Source organism: Schistocerca serialis, chromosome 7 (genome assembly GCF_023864345.2).
Source record: "Schistocerca serialis cubense isolate TAMUIC-IGC-003099 chromosome 7, iqSchSeri2.2, whole genome shotgun sequence".
Lineage (NCBI taxonomy): Eukaryota > Metazoa > Arthropoda > Insecta > Orthoptera > Acrididae > Schistocerca > Schistocerca serialis.
Window position 1 is genome coordinate 88,312,773 of NC_064644.1, and position 22,697 is coordinate 88,335,469.

General features: G+C 41.9%; 1 protein-coding gene across 2 annotated transcripts in view; it reads right to left on the minus strand.

Annotated features, from left to right (window-relative positions):
* LOC126412609 (tyrosine-protein kinase Btk29A) overlaps positions 1-22,697 on the minus strand; it is a 376,741-nt gene that overhangs the window by 180,832 nt on the left and 173,212 nt on the right. The window lies entirely within an intron of this gene.

Sequence of the window (22,697 nt, forward strand, 5' to 3'; positions counted from 1 at the left end):
TACAGGAATATGTAATAAAAAATGAGGGTTCCTATATAAAAAAACGCAGTTGATATGCGTTTGACTTATGGCAGCGCCATTTAGCGGGCCAACCATAGCGCCATCTCGTTTCTCGCTTCAAGCTAGACGAGTTTCGTTCTTTGTAGTTTTTTCGTTTGATGCTTATTTCGTGAGATATTTGGCACGGTCACTAACAATGGACCACTCTGTATAAATACCTGGGCAACGCCACGTTTCTCTGCTATTAACTAATACAAAATTTTACTGTATTGCAGCCTTTCCATTAATACACTCACGGCTGGAGCGATTTAGACATCTTGTAATCTGCAATGAAATATTTTTCGTATTCATACGAGGAATCTAAAGCACCGGCATATCGGAGAGCGTTCCACGAAATATGTACTAGTGCGGTCTGAGAAGTAGTCAGTCTGATAGTGGAACTGAGAATGTGTGCTTTTTGACATTAATGTAAATCATCCAGTGGCATTATTCCATCTCTGTTGTATTCCTCTGAATATGCTGCAAAATACTCGTCTGCAGCTGCAGTTGCCTATTCGTTGTACGAAAATCGCTGACCTACAAGGAAGATTGTTTTTGATATGGAAGTGCGTTCGAAGCCATACGAAACCTTGACGCCCAAAAGTCTTTTTCCATAAACAACAAAATTCATCGCTAAATACAGATGTTTACGACAGGAATTAGAAAGAACAGGTAGAACGATGTTACTCTATCTATTACATCCATCTTATAAAACCGGGTCTACGTAATACATCTAAACAAGAAATTATTATTGCTGTTGTTGTGGTCTTCAGTCCTGAGACTGGTTTGATGCAGCTCTCCATGCTACTCTATCCTGTGCAAGCTTCATCATCTCCCAGTACCTACTGCAACCGACATCCTTCTGAATCTGCTTAGTGTATTCATCTCTTGGTCTCCCTCTACGATTTTTAAAAAAATGGTTCAAATGGCTCTGAGCAGTATGGCACTTAACATGTATGGTCATCAGTCCCCTAGAACTTAGAACTACTTAAACCTAACTAACCTAAGGACATCACACAACACCCAGTCATCACGAGGCAGAGAAAATCCCTGACCCCGCCGGGAATCGAACCCGGGAACCCGGGGGTGGGAAACGAGAACGCTACCGCACGACCACGAGCTGCGGACCAACTACTTTTACACTTCACGCCGCCCTCCAATACTAAGTTGGTGATCCCTTGATGCCTCAGAACATGTCCTACCAACCGATCCCTTCTTCTAGTCAAGTTGTGCCACAAACTCCTCTTCTCCCCAATTCTATTCAATACCTCCTCATTAGTTATGTAATCTACCCATATAATCTTCAGCATTCTTCTGTAGCACCACATTTCGAAAGCTTCTATTCTCTTCTGGTCCAAACTATTTATCGTCCATGTTTCACTTCCATACATGGCTACACTCCATACAAATACTTTCAGAGACGACTTCCTGACACTTAAATCTATACTCGATGTTATCACATTTCTCTTTATTGTAAAAAAGAAAAAAAATAGGGGCGCAATACGCAAATGCGAAGTCCGATTGTACAGCCAACTTGTTTGACTTGAAACCGGAAAAAAGAATACCCTGCCACATGGACGAAAAAAACAGAGCCTCAGAGGAAATGGCCACGCAACCAGAATACACACAAAAGTGGAACATATTTAGAATAGCTATAGTGACTCTCGTAAGTAAGTTAAGTAACGGACAGCGGGTAGAAAATTACATGAATGCCCCGCTGGATACACTTAACTGCTGAAAAACATTCTTTTTAGGCGAAAAAGAATAATACTACTAAATTTGTACATGCTTCCTACAGTTACGGTTAATCTTAAACTGGTGACATTAACTAGAGTCACCCTGACAGATATAGACTCCAAATGAAGTTCGTAGGAGGCATCTCAGGTTCCTTTGAGATGAAAAGTGGATCAGACAAAGCGGATGGGCTGTCTCCAATGTTTTTCAACATTACTCTTGAAAAAGCCATTGGGAACTGGCGAACGAGACTGATGGAAACCGACTAAAGCCCGATGAGAAGTGGAACTATATCTAAGAGAATCATGGTAGACGGTTTAGCTTTTACCAATGATATTGTCATTCTGTTACACGAAGTAGAAACTGGTAGGATTCAAAGCGAACTCTTCAAGGAAACTGCCGAACAAACTGGTCTGTATATATCATCTGAAGAGAAAAAAAAACCGGAAATAATGACTAACATCGAAGATGCCCCCCTGAGTGACGTCCTTATGAAAAAGGGACTGAACAAGGAAGCACTTAAGCAACAAATGCGAAAACCTGGAACAGCCTATCTAAGGTCGAATTCGATGTACAACAAAAAAACTGCGTTTCACAGAACTCGAAGATACATCACTATGAAACTGTTCTGAAGCCCATAGCTCGAAATACCGTCCCTAAACGCACACAACAACCTCCTCGAAAAACTGGAGAAAAAAGAGCGCAGGAGCATTAAGGAAATCATGAGTTCTAATTACACGAATTGCATCCATTAAAAAAACCCATCAAGGACATCAATTTGAAAATATACAAAATTATAGATTCAGTCTGCAAAAGACGTGTTCGATTTTAGTTTCACCTCAAACAAATGGACGGGAACTGGGCGACCGAGAAGAGCTTCCACTTTTTTAATTTTTTTTATTCAAACCGCAAAACCACAATGTTCTGGATCAGAAATACCAAAGAAGGCCTTCAATTCCCACAAATCAAACCCGGAGACGCCTGTGACAGGTATCTCTTCCGTAAAAAAGACAGTGACGATACGGCTGCACCGAGATGGACAACCTTGGACGGAGGAGCGTAAGCAAGACCACCCACAAAGGATCAAGAAAATCTGGGTTTAGAGGAAAGCAGAGTTCATTGCCAAATGCAACAAGACAGGACTTGGTGTTAGATGGCCCAACGAAGTAGTAATAATAATAATAATATTAATAATAATAATAAATTTGTACAAGTCCGTGCCCGGTCAGCTTACGTGGGGTCTAGCTCTGAACTGAGTAAGGGCTAGGCATAACTCTGCGCATTTGGATGGAGGCCCTCAACCCCGACATGACGCGTCCCAATGACTGATAGGGGAATCCCTGTAAATATGCAGGACAGGTGTGAATAAGGCATAGCCAAATAAGCACCCGCGGACCAACTGAGGGAATGAGGAAAACGGTCAACGGTCTCGAAGGCAGAAGAGGGGAAAGCACAATGGCACAGGGGGCGGATGTACTGACTTAAATCCATTCTGCGTCTGACTTGCCACAAGCGGCAAAGTGGTCAGCGTCTTATCACCAGAAGTGCGGCTGGAAGTGTATGTTCTGGAACCACCCACTCCAGTCCTATGACACTGGACTACGGTCCAAAACCTGTGATGATCAAGTACTATGAGGCGTGACAGGAAACAAATTTGTACCCCAGGTGGTAACCAATCCATTGCTGTTATCAACAGCACAACTAGACTATCGGATTCTGGGGAGTCTGGCTTGACACGCATACAGAGGGAGTCGGAGACCTCTGGCCAACTTCGCCCAAAGACAAAAACATTTTTCGGAACATTAAATATAAATTCTCTATTGTAGGTAGGGAAGTTCTATGAAGTACAGAAAATGCTTAACGAACAAAAATTGGAAATGCTGGCATGCCAAGAAACTAGACTGACCGACGAAAACGCAATGGATTTCTGGAACTATAGACTTTTCAAAAGCAAAACAGACAAACGGATTCTCAAAAATACACCACATTTAGGAGTTGATTTTGCAGTCAAAAAGAGCGTACTCAACTCAGTAACTCATGTGAAGCCTGTAAATAATAAAGTGTGCAAACAAAATATACACACTGATCAACGCTCACATGCCTATCAATGAAGACAATAAAACAGATCGCGCGAAAGTAGACAAATCGTGGGAAACTCTAGAAGAAACAGTATCCAAAATTCCCCACAAAACCACGTCGGAGTCTTACTAGGTGATTTCAATGCGCAGCTAGACAAAGAAAGAAAATACAAGAAAACAATAGGAAACTTACCAGCACATGAATGGACTAATCAAAATGGACGGAGATTGGTCGATTTCTGCAGGATAATTAACCTTAAAAAATCATATCAACGTATTTCAAGAAGAAACCATCAAAACAAATGACATGGAGATCACCCAACTCACTCACTGGTGAATTCCAAATTGACCACGTAGCAATTTCCTATCCAAACCACAGAGAAATCATGAATATCCAAGTAAGAAAGGGTGCAAATGTAGACTCAGACCATTACATAACGAGAATCAAACTACAGTTAAAACTTCAGAGGTTCACAAAAAGGAAGCCACTAATCTCAAAATTTGACACTATGCGGATCCAACCATCTTTCACAGAAGAATGAGAGAAAAAGTCCTCCAAAATTTGACACTATGCGGATCCAACCATCTTTCACAGAAGAATTAGAGAAAAAGTCCTTCAACAAGTGGAAGCAACTCAGAAGCAAGCTAATCGAGACCGCACAAACACTGATATCTCTACAAAAAAGAAAGAAACACTCTTGGTGGAACGAATAATGTGAACAAGCAATCCAATCTCGACAGAAAGCATACACTAATTGGGACAGCAGAAAGACTGAGAAGAATTACAAAACATTCTTGGCAGTGAGGAAAGAGACAGCCCAATTAATCAGAAAGACCAAAAGGAAATTCGAAAAGAACTAGCTACTTTAATCGAAAAATAATTTGAAAGAAACAACAAGCGAAATTTTTACAAGAATTTCAAAACAAAACTCACAGGATATCAGCCGCAAAATCTTTGCTTCAGGAAAGAAAATGGGCAATTAAAACTGAAAAATCAAGAAAATTGGGAAGAACTTGCTAGATACTTTGAAAATCTGCTGAACTGCCCAGAACCAACACAAAAATTTCCGCTTCAGGAACCTGAATCCACAAACCCAAACTCTTTATCACCGGATGTATAGGAAATCACCAAACAGATCAAACGTCTTAAAAACAATAAAGCTGCAGGTGAAGATGGAATCGTAGCGGAAATCCTCAAATCAGCAGAACCAAATACTATAAAAGAAATCACCGAAATAATACAAGACATTTGGCAAACAGATCGAATCCCGGACGACTGGAAAAATGCATTAATTCATCCTCTACACAAGAATGGAGATAGATCGGATGTAAACAACTACAAGGGAATCTCATTGATGTCAGTAGCTTACAAAATTCTATCCGTCTTCTCGATAGAGCACAACAACAACCAGGACCAAAAATTGGAGAATATCAGGCAGGATTCAGATCAGGCCGTTCATGTCAAGAGCAAATTCTGAACTTAAAACTAATCTTAAGACATCAGAGAATAAGTGGCAAAGATGTAGTTTGCACATTTGTTGACTTGAAAAAAGCCTACGATTCAGTTGATCGTCAATCATTATTCCAAATATTAAGAGAACAGAGTTTATTGAACTCCTGACAGAAACCGCGGAAAAAAGTCCCCCTGCAAGTATCTTTTGAAAAGACAGAATATATGACTTGCAACAAACAAGCAACAAAATTCATGGAGACAAAATATGGCAAAATTAAACGAGTCCCACAATTTAAATATCTCGGTGAAACGATTCAGGAAAATGGAACAGAAACGATAACCAACGGAGTCAGATGCCAGAAGATGGACACTGCTTATCGACCCACTCAAAATATCTACAGTAAAAAATGTGCCTCCAAGCACACGAAACTATGACATTACAATACCGTCACAAAACCAGAATGCCTATATGGATCAGACACAAATTTTAAACGGGATAACAGACAGAAAACATTTAGAAAAAGGAACGGAAGATCTTAAGAAAAATTTTAGGCCCAAAACTTGTAGATGAACAGTATCGACTCAGAGGCAAACAGGAGATCAAGCAATACTCTAATATTCACAGAGACATTAGAAAACGCGGTTTAAGATTCAAAAGAATGAATCCGGACAGACTTACAAAGCAAATAGTTGAATTCTATGAAAACAGGAGTAAATCTAAAACAGACCCAATGAAATGGATTGGCGAAATCAAAACAGATCTGAAACTAGCAGGAAACACACCAGAGAGGGGGGATTCTTCACATCCAAAATTCACAAGTGGCAAGTTAACCAAGAGGAGAAACCGAAGAAGAAGAGTGAAACAACGTGGTCTCAAGAAAGAAATGAAGCCCACAGAAAAAGAATGATAGAAGTATGGGCACAAAGAAAGGCAAATGCACGCCACTACGTACTTTGCGTAGTCCTAATGGGCTCATTCAATAAATTTGTATAAGTGTACGATGGTTGTGGCGTACCGTGGTCCTTAGATGGCTGAGCAATGAAATATGTAAAAACACATCGCCCATTTCCTGTCACTAACACCGCGTCTCCGAGACTTTACACTGACCTGTATTTCGTATTAAAGTTGATCAAGAAACTGCACATTGCTCACTATGAAACCGCGTACACGACTGTGAGACGTTACGGGTCTAGTTAGTGCATTGGTCGTCGTTATCATTCAGTCACATGCTTCTTGCCCAGGAAATACCTCCTTTCTTACACAGTGCGATTCCGGTTTATAGGGGAATACTGAGGCTCATTACCGCGACTGCTTATCTTCTCTACATAAAGTTCTCTCTTTTTCTCCTTAGGCTTGTAAATTGCTCGGTCGTTACAGCTGCTTTCGTGGACTGTTCATTGGCTCGACCTGCTGCATGCTCTCGTATGAATTCGGCGTCGGAGAACTTAACGACAAATGTATTCACTGCGCATATCACTGCAACTTATCTTAGAAGAAAGATTAAGGAAAGGCAAACCTACGTTTCTAGCATTTGTAGACTTAGAGAAAGCTTTTGACAATGTTGATTGGAGTACTCTCTTTCGAATTCTGAAGGTGGCAGGGGTAAAATACAGAGAGCGAAAGGCTATTTACAAGTTATAATAGTCGAGGGGTATGAAAGGGAAGCAGTGGTTGGGAAGGGAGTGAGACACGGTTGTAGCCTACCCCCGATGTTATTCAATCTGTATATTGAGCAAGCAATAAAGGAAACAAAAGAAAAGTTCGGAGTAGGTGTTAATATCCATGGAGAAGAAATAAAAACTTTGAGGTTCACCGATGACATTGTAATTCTGTCAGAGACAGCAAAGGACTTGAAAGAGCAGCTGAACGGAATGGACAGTGTCTTGAAAGGAGGATATAAGATGAACATCAACAAAAGCAAAACGAGGATAATGAAATGTAGTCGAATTAAGTCGGGTGATGCTGAGGGAATTAGATTAGGAAATGAGACACTTAAAGTAGTAAAGGAGTTTTGCTATTTGGGGAGCGAAATAACTGATGATGGTCGAAGTAGAGAGGATATAAAATGTAGACTGGCAATGGCAAGGAAAGCGTTTCTGAAGAAGAAAAATTTGTTAATGTCGACTATAGATTTAAATGTCATGAAGTCGTTACTGAAAGTATTTGTATGGAGTGTAGCCATGTATGGAGGTGAAACGTGGACGATAAATAGCTTAGACAAGAAGAGAATAGAAGCTTTCGAAATGTGGTGCTACAGAAGAATGCTGAAGATTAGATGGGTAGATCACATAACAAATGAGGAGGTATTGAATAGAATTGGGGAGAAGAGGAGTTTGTGGCACAACTCGACTAGAAGAAGGGATCGGTTGGTAGGACATGTTCTGAGACATCCAGAGATCACCAATTTAGTATTGGAGAGCAGCGTGGAGGGTAAAAATCGTAGAGGGAGACCAAGAGATGAATACACTAAGCAGATTCAGAAGGATGTAGGCTGCAGTAGGTACTGGGAGATGAAGAAGCTTGCAAAGGATAGAGTACCATGGAGAGCCGCATCAAACCAGTCTCAGGACTGAAGACCACAACAACAACAACAACAACAACATCAATGCAACAACTTCCATAAACGTGTGGCCTAAGTGATACATATCCTCTCAGTCTACTGTTTCCAGTCTTCACTATAGCTGACGCAAACATACTATGACGAAATGCGATTTTTAAATTAAACAGTTCATGAATAACACTAGGCTCTTTCTATTGTCAGATCATAAGAAAGTTCCCTATGATGATCTAACGACCAGTCAGCTTACATACGCATGTTCACTATTCACATTTGACACTCGGTCGCCGTAAAAAAAAAAGTACTGTTTCATATCACACAATATTAAATGAGAATAGTTGCTTCATGCCTATTCAAGTCACAGACTCGTAAGTAACTGTATGTAAGTAACTGTATGAGCCGACGTCGCAGGTTGCCTGCCTGTGCACGTTTTCTACACCCCACTTCCTAATTGACGGGACATTCCCCTGTCGCCTGTGATTTTGCTTCTATCAGACGTGGGTAAGGCTAAGATTAAATACATCATATCGTTATCAGTATCTGCGACCTTACAACCTTAACTTGCCAGCACCAGAATAGAACTGAAGTTAAACACAAGCTTTGTCATGTGCTGTTCTTTAGTACAGTTTAGTGGTTCTCAACCTCAGCATAACTACCTGCAGAAGAATAAAATGCCATGTTACATCCACAACTATACAGGGCGTCCGAGGAGGAATGTCAATATTCAGGAATATCACTGGGACGTTCATTTGAAGCAGAAACTTCAGACGGACATATGCTGTATTCCGAATGGTTCCCCACATAGAACACATTTAATTTACACTGTTATTTACAGAACAACAAAACTAGTTTGAATTGTACTTAACAAAGACAATGGAAAAAGTTGTGCTGAATAATTAAACAACGTTAAAAAGGCAGAAAATTTTAGTGACTGCGAACAAATCAAAAAGGAAATTCGACAGGGCTAAATTTTCGTTCCCCTCGTCTGCCTATGTAAGAAAGACATCTCGAGCAAAGATGTTGAAAGTAACGAGTAGGTTAGGCTAGAATGAAACATTAGAGAGTAGGGGTGGATAAAACATATATGTGCACACTACTAACCCAAAAATCCATCTACGTTAAATGTGCTCTATCATGGAAACCATTCAGAATAGCGCAAATGACTGTAGGAAAGTTTTTGCTTCAAATGAGTGTTCCTTTCATATCTCTGGATACTGACCATTCCTCCTGGGACCCTCTGTACTTTGCAAGCCACCAAGAAAATGGGGCAGAGGCTACTGCCAGTGCCACTATGATTTCCCCACCGCTCTGGCCCATATGCAAATGACATGTGCAAGGAACGAATGTCGATAAAAGTAATTGATGAAGATGGTTTCTAGTACAGTTCGAGGTCGCCCCTCAGCCCTCCAGGTAGCCCCTCCCCCCTGCCCCTCAAGGAGTCCGATTGCGCATTTCCCTTCTCAAGGTCATCACTCACCTCTCTCTCAAGGTTACATCCTATCCCTTGTCAGAATCTTGAGGCAGTTTGACTGACAGAATCTGATGGACTATAAACTGTATTTTATTGACAGATTTACCATTTCCAGTAAATCATTAATTATACTTCCGTACATACAGGGCATTTAAAAAAAGTGTCATTTATTCCAAAAGGTAGTAGTATTGGTCAAAACTGGAAGAAAAATTCCTATAATAAGATGTCCAGAAACTGACACGTGTTGCGATATTGGCTGCTGGATACCTGCACTTCGCAGCCTGCACTTTATTTACAGGTGAGTCAGGATCCAAAAGAGATGGCATAGTAAATGACTACAATACCCACATGTGGGCAGGTACAAATCCTTGAGCAATCATGCAGGTGGAGCATGAAGATCGCTTCAGTGTCGGCAGGAACTGTCAATGACAGATGCATACAGGCATACACTATTACCAAACACACTAGCAGGTGTTGCGTATCACCAACTTCTGTGTGATGAATTACCATCAGTTTTGGGGGTCACCCTTGAAGAAAGACAACGACTGTGGTTTGTGCATGACTAGGGAGTATGTGACATTTCGTTTTAAACACCCTGCATAAAGGAAGCAGTGTGGCCGACCGCGGTGGCCACGCGGTTCAAGGCGCTGCAGTCCGGAACCGCGCGACTGCTACGATCGCAGGTTCGAATCCTGCCTCGGGCATGGATGTGTGTGATGTCCTTAGGTTAGTTAGGTTTACGTAGTTCTAAGTTGTAGGGGACTGATGACCTCAGATGTTAAGTCCCATAGCGCTCAGAGTCATTTGAACCATTTTTGAAGCAGTGTGAACACTGTTCTAAGCTCACAGTTCAAACAACAACTGTCTGCATAAGTAATGTACCAAAACCCGCTTAGATTTAGCAGATTGCCATATAATTGAGTTTTCTTTTCATATAAACAAAGAATCCCAAATGCGTTGGAATTAACCAGGACGAAAAGAGTGTTGAGACTGACGACGACGTACTACGGGTAAAAAATATCCCTAATCGAGAACACGATGGACATGCGAAGGCACTGCTGAAGATAGGCGACTCATTAGAAAGCTTACCATAGCCTTGCTTATTTGAGACTTAAGAGTAGCCTGAAGCACGGTGCACCTGTCCATCTGAGGCTCGCAGCAGCCCGAGCGAGGACGCGCCAGCTGCAGCTGCACGGTCCACTTCCGACCTGCCGGGGGTCGCGACGACGTGTGGGTCATTAAGGCCGGCGAGGGCGGCCGCCTCAAGGCGAGTACAGACAGGTGGAGGTGGAGCAGAGCAGAGCAGAGCAGAGCAGAGAGGAACAGGACAAGACAGAACAGAGAGCGCGCGTCGCCTTGGTGGGAGCGGCGGGGTCTCCCGTCAGCTCCGCGAGGGCGGCTCTTATTTATGTGCCTACTTGCTCAGCGTTGCGGCGAAACTGGGACCTCAAATGTCACACGATTTATCAGGCAGGATCAGCGGGACTCTCGCACCGTTCGCTGATGGTGCTGTTTATTACTGTTAACAATGAACTCAGCAGGTGTGTTCACCACGCACCATTTCGTATTGTGTCACTAGTCACACGTGAGGCAATACTGACCTTACAACTTATCTTCCAAGAAAGATTAAAGAAAAGCAAACCTACGTTTCTAGCATTTGTAGACTTAGAGAAAGCTTTTGACAATGTTGACTGGAATACTCTCTTTCAAGGGTAAAATACAGGGAGCGAAAGGCTATCTACAATTTGTACAGAAACCAGATGGCAGTTATAAGAGTCGAGGGCATGAAAGGGAAGCAGTGGTTGGGAAGGGAGTGAGACAGAGTTGTAGTCTCTCCCCGAAGTTATTCAATCTGTATATTGAGCAAGCAGTAAAGGAAACAAAAGAAAATTCGGAGTAGGTATTAAAATCTATGGAGAAGAAATAAAAAATATGAGGTTCGTCGATGACATTGTAATTCTGTCAGAGACAGCAAAGGACTTGGAAGAGCAGTTGAACGGAATGGACAGTGTCTTGAACGGAGTGTATAAGATAAACATCAACAAAAGCAAAACGAGGATAATGGAATGTAGTCGAATTAAGTCGGGTGATGCTGAGGGAATTAGATTAGGAAATGAGACACTTAAGGTAGTAAAGGAGTTTTGCTATTTGGGGAGCGAAATAACTGATGATGGTCGAAGTAGAGAGGATATAAAATGTAGACTGGCAATGGCAAGGAAAGCGTTTCTGAAGAAGAGAAATTTGTTAACATCGAGTATGGATTTAAGTGTCAGGAAGTCGTTTCTCAAAGTATTTGTATGGAGTGTAGCCATGTATGGAAGTGAAACGTGGACGATAAATAGTTTGGAAAGGAAGAGAATAGAAGCTTTCGAAATGTGGTGCTACAGAAGAATGCTGAAGATTAGATGGGCAGATCACATAACTAATGAGGAGGTATTGAATAGAATTGGGGAGAAGAGGAGCTTGTGGCACAACTTGACGAGAAGAAGGGATCGGTTGGTAGGACATGTTCTGGGGCATCAAGGGATCACAAATTTAGCATTGGAGGGCAGCGTGGAGGGTAAAAATCGTAGAGGGAGACCAGGAGATGAATACACTAAGCAGATTCAGAAGGACGTAGGTTGCAGTAGGTACTGTGAGATGAAGAAACTTGCACAGGATAGAGCAGCATGGAGAGCTGCACCAAACCAGTCTCAGGACTGAAGACCACAACAACAACCCTATTCTGACATTTCTTAAGCGTCTAGCACTGCGAAATGTGTCGGCGGATAGTTCGTGCAGCTTCCAGTACGATCAGTATTTGTAGTTGGCAGATGGATATCATTCACTGACCACTCTGGTCTGGAAGTAGACAACAGCAAAAGTAAAGCCGAAGTTTCAAATTCCGCATTTAAGAAATCGTTCACGGAGGAGAGTTGTACAAACGTAACGTTGTTTGACCAAAACTCCCATACGGAGGACATAGCAATCAGGATCGCTGGTGTAAAGAAACAACTGAAAGAGTTGAAAACGAGTAAGTCGGCAGGTCCTGATGGAATCCCAATTCGTTCCTACGCATGGTACACTACAGCACTGGGCTCTTACTGAGATTGCATTTATCGCTAATCCCTCGCCCAGCGCAGAGTCCCAAGTGACTGGAAAAAAGCGCAGGCGACTCCTGTAAATAAGAAGGGTAAAAGAACGGACGCGCAAAATTACATAGCAATACCTTTAACATCGGTATATGCCAAAATCATTCTCATATTCTCAGTTCGAATATAATAACAGCTTGCCATTTTCTGACATGAGAGCCTGCAAACCATGGATGAAGGGTAACTGGCGCGTTCGATATTCCTATATTTCCGTAAGCATTTGACACAGTGCCACACCGCCGACTGTTAAAAAGAAGGTAAAATCATATGGAACAGGTCCCAAGGTGGCTCGAAGACTCTTTAAGCAACAGAAAACAGTATGTTGTCCTCGACGGCTAGTGTTCACCAGAGACACGGGTGGTGTGATAGCACCGCTGTTATTTTCTATGAACATACATGATCTGGCGGCCACGGTAGGCAGCACTGTGCGGCTATCTGACGATGCTGCGGTGTACGCGACGGTATCGTCGTTCGGCGAATATAGGAGGATACAAAATGAATTTCCAGTCGGTGTGATGTATGGAAGCTAGCACTGAATGTACCAAAATGTTAACTTACTGCAGATGAGCAGGAAAAACGAACTCGTAATATTCGGATACAGCATTAGTAGTGCACTGCTTGAAACAGTCAAGGCGTAAAGTTGCAAAACAATATGAAACGGTATGAGCGTGTAAGGATTGTAGTAGGGAAGGCGAATGGTCGACTTCAGTTTATTAGGAGAATTTTAGGAAAGCGTGGTTCATCTGTAAAGGAGACCGCATATAGGACAGAAGTTCGACCCAGTATTGAGTACTATTCGAGAGCTCGGAACCGCACCAGGTCGAATTAAAGGAAGATATCGAAGCAATTCAGATGCGGGCTGCTGGATTTGTTGCCGGTAGGTTGGAACAACACGCAAATATAACGGAGATACTCGGGGAATTCGGAGATGCTCGGGGAATTCAAATGGGAATCAATGGAGGGAAGGGGACGTTCTTTTCGAGGATCACTACTGAGAACATTTAGAGAACAGGCATTTGAGACAGACTGTGGGACTATTCTAATGCAGGCAACGTACATTTTGCGTTAAGGACGATGAAGATGAGGTTACAGAGACTAGAGCTCGTACTGAGGCATACAGACAGTCGTTTCTCCCTCGCTGTAGTATTTGCGAGTGAAGCAGAGAAAGATATGACCAGCAGTGGGAGCGAGTAACCTCCGCCACGCACCTTACGGTGGCTTCCTTAGTATGTATGTAGACATAGGTGTAGGTATTTTACCTACACCAAAGTTTTCAGGTGCCCGCTAAGACGTTTTGGCGCCGCTCTCAGTGTGCCGCGTACCACTGGGCCCATTTTCGTCGATTCTGCCACCACCTGAGCTGACGAAGTCAATGATCCATGCATTCTTTCTCCTCACAGTTGTGATGTTTGACGTTTTGTGTTTCAGAATTCGACCTGTCTGAAGTCCGACACCCGACGTTCATTTCCCAGAACTGTCTTCTGCTTGTGATCTCACCGGTTTCTTGCCACCAGCACATGGTATTTTATACATAACTTCCAGGGGCTCATTCGTGACACGTCACTTACGCATTTGCTTATGATCATTCAGAGTGACCTTTCTGCAATATCTCAAGAGATTGTCAATTTATTGTATCCTCAGTTTCTTTGCAAAGTATGCATTTCGTGTCTTCCGCCGATTTCTCGATACTGGCTTTGGTGGCGTTAGTTCTGATGACTTGTTCCTGCGCAGCAGAACCCACTCCTTAAATTTTCTTTCTTTATGGTTCCGTTTGGAGACCAGGTGTTTTCTTTTGCCACTTTGCTTTCTATGCAACTGTTAAGTGAAAGTGTTTATGAAAAGTGAATGACAGTCTGTTGAACTGTTAACTAAATTTACGTACAGAGAAGGCTTCTTACATTTGCTATGGATGACTGACGAGGAAAGTTTCATCTAAGAGACTCACGAACTCCACAATGCCCCCTTATACAACCAGAAACTCACAAAGTGGTGCGCTTTCTTCATTGAGCATAATCGATCATTTTTGTGTTTTTTGAGAATGAACATGAAAATTAAGAAAGACTTACAAATTTTCCGTACACGCCGAACGCCGTCAGAACTGAAACGAGCGAAGCGCAAATAAAATTCACCGTCGAACAAGTTTTCCGAGTGAAAACGACGAGGACGACTACAAAAACTAGTAATCATATCTCCGATGCGCGATTGTGTTTCAAACTGTACTAGAGCGCTAATTAGAACAACCGAGAGAAGCTTTCCGTGCCAAGTGCAGTGCAGTGGTCGCTGTATTCACAGTTTGCAAGTAACTGCGTCCCACTACACGAGCACCGTATTTAAGGTATAGTTTCACGGCAACTAGGACGGAGATACACAGCGTGTTTCACGATTCATGTTACAAACTTCTAGAAGTTGTAGAGGGAACTTAGTATGTAAAATTTTACACAGGAACCCATATCCGGAAGCGTCATCCAACGACGCTATAGAGTGTGAAAGTTATAGGTGCCAGCGCCTGTAAATGTATAGACAGGGTGATTCCGTGATGATGTTACAGACTTTCTAGGATGATGGATAAGGATAACGGTATCAATTTGAGTTAAAGTATCCCGGTACTAGAAATAAAACGAGTCGAAAGTTATAAGCGAAAACATTTCTGATGTCTCTGGCAGCAAATACGTGTACCGGTACTGTTCTTGCTAAAATTGTAGGATAGGCAACTTTCAGACGTGGTGGTACTGACCACAACGAAAGAAAATCTCCAGCAAGTAAGTTCTCTAAAATGGATACCCCAAGATGTATAGGCACTTGTTCAATAGAGGAGATATGTTTCACAGTAGCGAAGATGAACAGGTGTTCATAGCTCCTCAGGTATGCATTTTAGAGCCGGCCGGTATGGCCGAGCGGTTCTAGGCGCTTCAGTCTGGAACCGCGCGACCGCTACGGTCGCAGGTTCGAATCCTGCCTAGGGCATGGACGTGTGTTCAAATGGCTCTGAGCACTATGAGACTTAACTTCTAAGGTCATCAGTCCCCTAAAACTTAGAACTACTTAAATCTAACTAACCTAAGAACATCACACACATCCATGCCCGAGGCAGGATTCGAACCTGCGACCTTAGCGGTCGCGCTGTTCCGGACTGTAGCGCCTAGAACAGTTGGGCCACCCCGGCCGGCCATGGATGTGTGTGATGTCCCATAGTGCTCAGAGCCATTTTTTAATGCATTTTAGAGGCCGTGTCTTCTGGACACTTTTGCCTTGTTTTGATCCATACTACCACCTCTGAAAGTTGTATATTAGCAACAGCAGTACTGGTACATGCATTCCACTATCAGGGATATCAGAAGGGTTTTCGCTTGTAACTTTCGACTAGTTCGTTTACGGTACAGGGACTCTTACCTCAAACTAATACAATTATCGTTCTCCATCATCCTAGAAAGTTTGTAACATCATCACGTAATCACCCTGCATATGCATACATTTAGAGGCGCCAGTGCCTATAACTTTGACGGTCTGTAGCGCCGCTGTATGACGTTTCCGGACATGGGTTCCTATGTAAAACTTGGTCTACTAAGTTCCCGCAGCTAACTATAGAAGTGTGTAACATGAATTGTGAAACACCATATATACTTGGCTTTTAGTATGTGGTAGGTGCTATAGATACATACATACATTAATACATATTATATAGGAGGAGGAGGAGGAGATTAGTGTTTAACGTCCCGTCGACAACGAGGTCATTAGAGACGGAGCACAAGCTCGGATTAGGGAAGGATGGGGAAGGAAATCGGCCGTGCCCTTTCGGAGGAACCATCCCGGCATTTGCCTAAAGTGATCTAAGGAAATCACGGAAAACCTAAATCAGGATGGCCGGACGCGGGATTGAACCGTCATCCTCCCGTATGCGAGTCCAGTGTGCATATTATATAGATCATGAATACATTTCGTAATGATGTGAAACGTGTCACTTTGGCATAAGTTTCCTTTACACAAAATAATTAAATTTATTTATTTATAGTTACCACTTCATATCTAAAAATTCATCTATTGAGTAGAAGGAGTTGTCATTCAGAATTTTTTTAAATTTGTTTTTAAATTTTGACTGGCTATCTGTCAGACTTTTAATGCTATTTGGCAAATGACCGAAGATTTTTGTGACAGCGTACTTTACCCCTTTCTGTGCCAAAGAGAATTAATCCAGAATAGTGAAGATCACCCTTTCTTCTAGTGTTGTAGCTATGCACTTCGCTGTTATTTTTGAATTGGGACGGGTTATTAATTTCAAATTTCATAAGTGAATATATGTATTGCGAAGGTACTGTGAATATCCCGAGTTCCTTAAGTAAATTACTGCAAGATGATCTTGAGGGTGCTCCGTCTATTATTCTGATTATACTCTTTTTGTGCATTGAATACTTTTTCTCTTAATGATGAATTACCCCAAAACATAATGCCATATGAATGCAGTGAATGAAAATAGGCATAGTAGACTAATTTACTGATATCTTGATCACCAAAACTTGCAATAACCCTAATGCCACAAGTAGCTTGCAACGGGGCGGAAAATATGTGCGGTTGAAGTGTTCACACGAATGTGCATATACAAATGTTCGTTAAAAATGTTAGTGCAAATTTTGCCTCTCACATAAGTCTCAGGGAATGATTTCCACACTTGGTGCATTAGTACACTGTTCAACACCCGCGCATTAATTTTGAATTACCGTAATATTCACTATGACATGAATACAGTTTATGCTAAGGAACAAAATTAGGCGATTAGTATAGCAAAATTATTTTTCACGACACAGTTCAATTAAGTTTTTTATCATCACTATTTATTGGCGTCGTTCTTTTCTTTCCCACAATGAAATTAGCACTGGTGAGACGGTTTACAGTTTTACTTTAATAATAATTTGACTCCGAGCCCCCAATAGCAGTAATGTAGGCTGCTATAATACAAAATTACTCAGTTCGAACAGAACCACAAGTCCCACTGTTCTCTTTGTTCTAACAGTTTTGGCGCGAAATCACAGATCGCCACATGTTCACTTACGCCGATGTATGCCTCGTAATTCGTAGTCACATAAATAATCGTAGCACTTCCAGTTCACCAAATATATGCTGGCACACTTGCACTATTAAACAATACTCTTTGTCGAAATAAATCGGCGCGAAAAATTCTTACTCAAACGACCACATTGGCCACCCACAAGTGGGGCTCGGTCGCCACCCACCGGCCAACTCCGCCAACGACTAACCAACGACTGCCCAACGACTCACCCCTGGCCAAGATGGCCGCTCGCTTATATAGGCTCGGATGTCTTACCCCCCCCCCCCCCCCCCCCCCATTGACTATGCAAGTACCAATCTCACCAGTTAAGGTTTCAAATTGTGACACATACTTCCCTCAACAGAAATAAGTACACCATCGGAACCGCGCTAAAAAGTACATCTTATCTCCCATCATACATTAATTTCTAGGATTATTCTATCGCCCGTAAATAAAGCTTTAGTTATTTTGCAAAATTTCGCCACTTAGCGCAAATTTGTTTGTTTACATCTGTGCTGCAAAGTTTTAACATAGGACTGAATATAGCACTGTTTTTAGACGTAAACTATAGCGATCTACACATTGCCCTGTTCAAAATCTTCATATCTATATTAATTAATTAACTATGGGCAATAAATGTTAATAATAATTTGCGAACAATGAAAACTATTGCTAGTTAAGTGTATAGTATAACTTAATTAGTTTAAAATACGTGTGATGCCACCCAAAATATTATATAGTGCCATTCTTTATGTCATGAATTTTCTATTTAATTTTATAAACAATTTACCATGAAACTATGTTCATTGCTCTTTACGAGCTTAATTATTTATGAATCTTAACATATGACTACGGCACTCAATCCGCTATGACGAGACGTTTTTAATGAGCGCTCGCTCACCCACGTACGTTGTTATTTACTATTTTTATTAATCTTTCAGTATTCGTGATATTAAACATTTTTCAAGTTACTATAATTTTGCGTCTTGTGACTTAAAATAAAGATCGGTCTTTCAGAAGGTGTATATTGCTGACCATAATCCACTGCCGCATCGCTCTTCAACGTAAGTTACATAGTTTTCGCGTAATGCGCGAAAAACCAAACAATGCCGCAAGCTGCGGGCCACGTGGCCGCCCGGCATCGGAGACCATCCCGCCGACACGTGGCAAATACCGCGCGGGCGCGCCACGCGCTTCAGCGAAAGGCGCGCCGTGTCGCGCGCTCGCTCTCCACAAAGCAATCCTTGCATACTAGAAATATCCATCTAGTAACGGGGGTTTGTACCGTCACAAGCTGAACCAAACTGTTTCAGCGGATCATTGATGTGTTTCTTCCAATTCTATTTCTCATCAATGCGCACACACACACACACACACACACACACACACACACACACACACACACACACACACACACAAACGCGCGCGCGCGCGCGCGCACACACAGAGAAATTTTAAATATTCTGCCTAAGCAACAGACTTCTGCTCATAGTTTACATTTATCAATAGTGTTATGTCATTTATTGTACAGAATTGTATGCAGTATGTTGTTGTTGTTGTTGTGGTCTTCAGTCCTCAGACTGGTTTGATGCAGCTCTCCATGCTACTCAATCCTGTGCAAGCTTTTTCATCTCCCAGTACCTACTGCAACCTACATCCTTCTGAATCTGCTTAGTGTATTCATCTCTTGGTCTCCCTCTACGATTTTTACCCTCCACGCTGCCCTCCAATACTAAATTGGTGATCCCTTGATGCCTCAGAACATGTCCTACCAACCGATCCCTTCTTCTGGTCAAGTTGTGCCACAAACTTCTCTTCTCCCCAATCCTATTCAATACTTCCTCATTAGTTATGTGATCTACCCATCTAATCTTCAGCATTCTTCTGTAGCACCACATTTCAAAAGCTTCTATTCTCTTCTTGTCCAAATTATTTATCGTCCATGTTTCACTTCCATACATTGCTACACTCCATACGAATACTTTCAGAAATGACTTCCTGACACTTAAATCAATACTGGATGTTAACAATTTCTCTTCTTCAGAAACGCTTTCCTTGCCATTGCCAGCCTACATTTTATATCCTCTCTACTTCGACCATCATCAGTTATTTTGCTCCCCAAATAGCAAAACTCCTTTACTACTTTAAGTGCCTCATTTCCTAATCTAATTCCCTCAGCATCACACGACTTAATTAGACTACATTCCATTATCCTTGTTTTGCTTTTGTTGATGTTCATCTTATATCCTCCTTTCAAGACACTGTTCATTCCATTCAACTGCTCTTCCAAGTCCTTTGCTGTCTCTGACAGAATTACAATGTCATCGGCGAACCTCAAAGTTTTTATTTCTTCTCCATGAATTTTAATACCTACTCCGAATTTTTCTTTTGTTTCCTTTACTGCTTGCTCAATATACAGATTGAACAACATCGGGGAGAGGCTACAACCCTGTCTTACTCCCTTCCCAACCACTGCTTCCCTTTCATGTCCCTCGACTCTTATAACTGCCATCTGGTTTCTGTACAAATTGTAAATAGCCTTTCGCTCCCTGTATTTTACCCCTGCCACCTTTAGAATTTGAAAGAGAGTATTCCAGTCAACATTGTCAAAAGCTTTCTCTAAGTCTACAAATGCTAGAAACGTAGGTTTGCCTTTCCTTGATCTTTCTTCTAAGATAAGTCGTAAGGTCAGTATTGCCTCACGTGTTCCAGTGTTTCTACGGAATCCAAACTGATCTTCCCCGAGGTTGGCTTCTACTAGTTTTTCCATTCGTCTGTAAAGAATTCGTGTTAGTATTTTGCAGCTGTGACTTATTAAGCTGATAGTTCGGTAATTTTCACATCTGTCAACACCTGCTTTCTTTGGGATTGGAATTACTATATTCTTCTTGAAGTCTGAGGGTATTTCGCCTGTTTCATACATCTTGCTCACCAGATGGTAGAGTTTTGTCAGGACTGGCTCTCCCACGGCCGTCAGTAGTTCCAATGGAATATTGTCTACTCCGGGGGCCTTGTTTCGACTCAGGTCTTTCAGTGCTCTGTCAAACTCTTCACGCAGTATCATATCTCTCATTTCATCTTCATCTACATCCTCTTCCATTTCCATAATATTGTCCTCAAGTACATCGCCCTTGTATAGACCCTCTATATACTCCTTCCACCTTTCTGGTTTCCCTTCTTTGCTTAGAACTGGGTTTCCATCTGAGCTCTTGATATTCATACAAGTCGTTCTCTTATCTCCAAAGGTCTCTTTAATTTTCCTGTAGGCGGTATCTATCTTACCCCTAGTGAGATAGGCCTCTACATCCTTACATTTGTCCTCTAGCCATCCCTGCTTAGCCATTTTGCACTTCCTGTCGATCTCATTTTTGAGACGTTTGTATTCCTTTTTGACTGTTTCACTTACAGCATTTTTATATTTTCTCCTTTCATCAATTAAATTCAATATTTCTTCTGTTACCCAAGGCCTTCTACTAGCCCTCGTCTTTTTACCTACTTGATTCTCTGCTGCCTTCACTACTTCATCCCTCAAAGCTACCCATTCTTCTTCTACTGTATTTATTTCCCCCATTCCTGTCAATTGCTCCCTTATGCTCTCCCTGAATCTCTGTACAACCTCTGGTTCTTTTAGTTTATCCAGGTCCCATCTCGTTAAATTGCCACCTTTTTGCAGTTTCTTCAGTTTTAATCTACAGGTCATAACCAATAGATTGTGGTCAGAGTCCACATCTGCCCCTGGAAATGTCTTACAATTTAAAACCTGGTTCCTAAATCTCTGTCTTACCATTATATAATCTATCTGATACCTTTTAGTATCTCCAGGGTTCTTCCATGTATACAACCTTCTTTCATGATTCTTAAACCAAGTGTTAGTTATGATTATGTTGTGCTCTGTGCAAAATTCGACCAAGCGGCTTCCTCTTTCATTTCTGTCCCCCAATCCATATTCACCTACTATGTTTCCTTCTCCCCCTTTTCCTACACTCGAATTCCAGTCACCCATGACTATTAAATTTTCGTCTCCCTTCACAATCTGAATAATTTCTTTTATTTCATCATACATTTCTTCAATTTCTTCGTCATCTGCAGAGCTAGTTGGCATATAAACTTGTACTGCTGTAGTAGGCGTGGGCTTCGTATCTATGTTGGCCACAATAATGCGTTCACTATGCTGTTTGTAGTAGCTTATCCGCATTCCTATTTTCCTATTCATTATTAAACCTACTCCTGCATTACCCCTATTTGATTTTGTGTTTATAACCCTGTAGTCACCTGACCAGAAGTCTTGTTCCTCCTGCCACCGAACTTCACTAATTCCCACTATATCTAACTTCAACCTATCCATTTCCCTTTTTAAATTTTCTAACCTACCTGCCCGATTAAGGGATCTGACATTCCACACTCCGATCCGTAGAACGCTAGTTTTCTTTCTCCTGATAACGACACCCTCTTGAGTAGTCCCCGCCCGGAGATCCGAATGGGGGACTATTTTACCTCCGGAATATTTTACCCAAGAGGACGCCATCATCATGTAATCATACAGTAAAGCTGCATGGCCTCGGGAAAAATTACGGCTGTAGTTTCCCCTTGCTTTCAGCCGTTCGCAGTACCAGCACAGCAAGGCCGTTTTGGTTATTGTTACAAGGCCCGATAAGTCAATCATTCAGACTGTTGCCCTTGCAACTACTGAAAAGGCTGCTGCCCCTCTTCAGGAACCACACGTTTGTCTGGCCTCTCAACAGATACCCCTCCGTTGTGGTTGCACCTACGGTACGGCTATCTGTATCGCTGAGGCACGCAAGCCTCCCCACCAACGGCAAGGTCCATGGTTCATGGGGGGAGGGTATGCAGTATATTTTCTCAAAATTTAGTGAGTCCATTTGCAGAGAACCACAATATTTTCTGAAAGACAGTATTTATAATTTCCTCAGCCGATTCTTGTTTGTTGGATGCGATTACCACACTTGTATCATCAGCAAAAAAGAACTAGCTTCCATCTTCATGAATGTAGAGTGGCAAGTCACTAATATATATTAAGAACAGTAGGGGACCCAAGACTGAACCCTGTGGGACACTATTCTTGATACCTCCCTACACAGAGGACTCTGCGGAGTTTTGCAAACTCTGTACTGTTAATTTTAACCAATTGCATTCTACTAGTACAGTATTAATTAAACCATTTGTGCACTGTC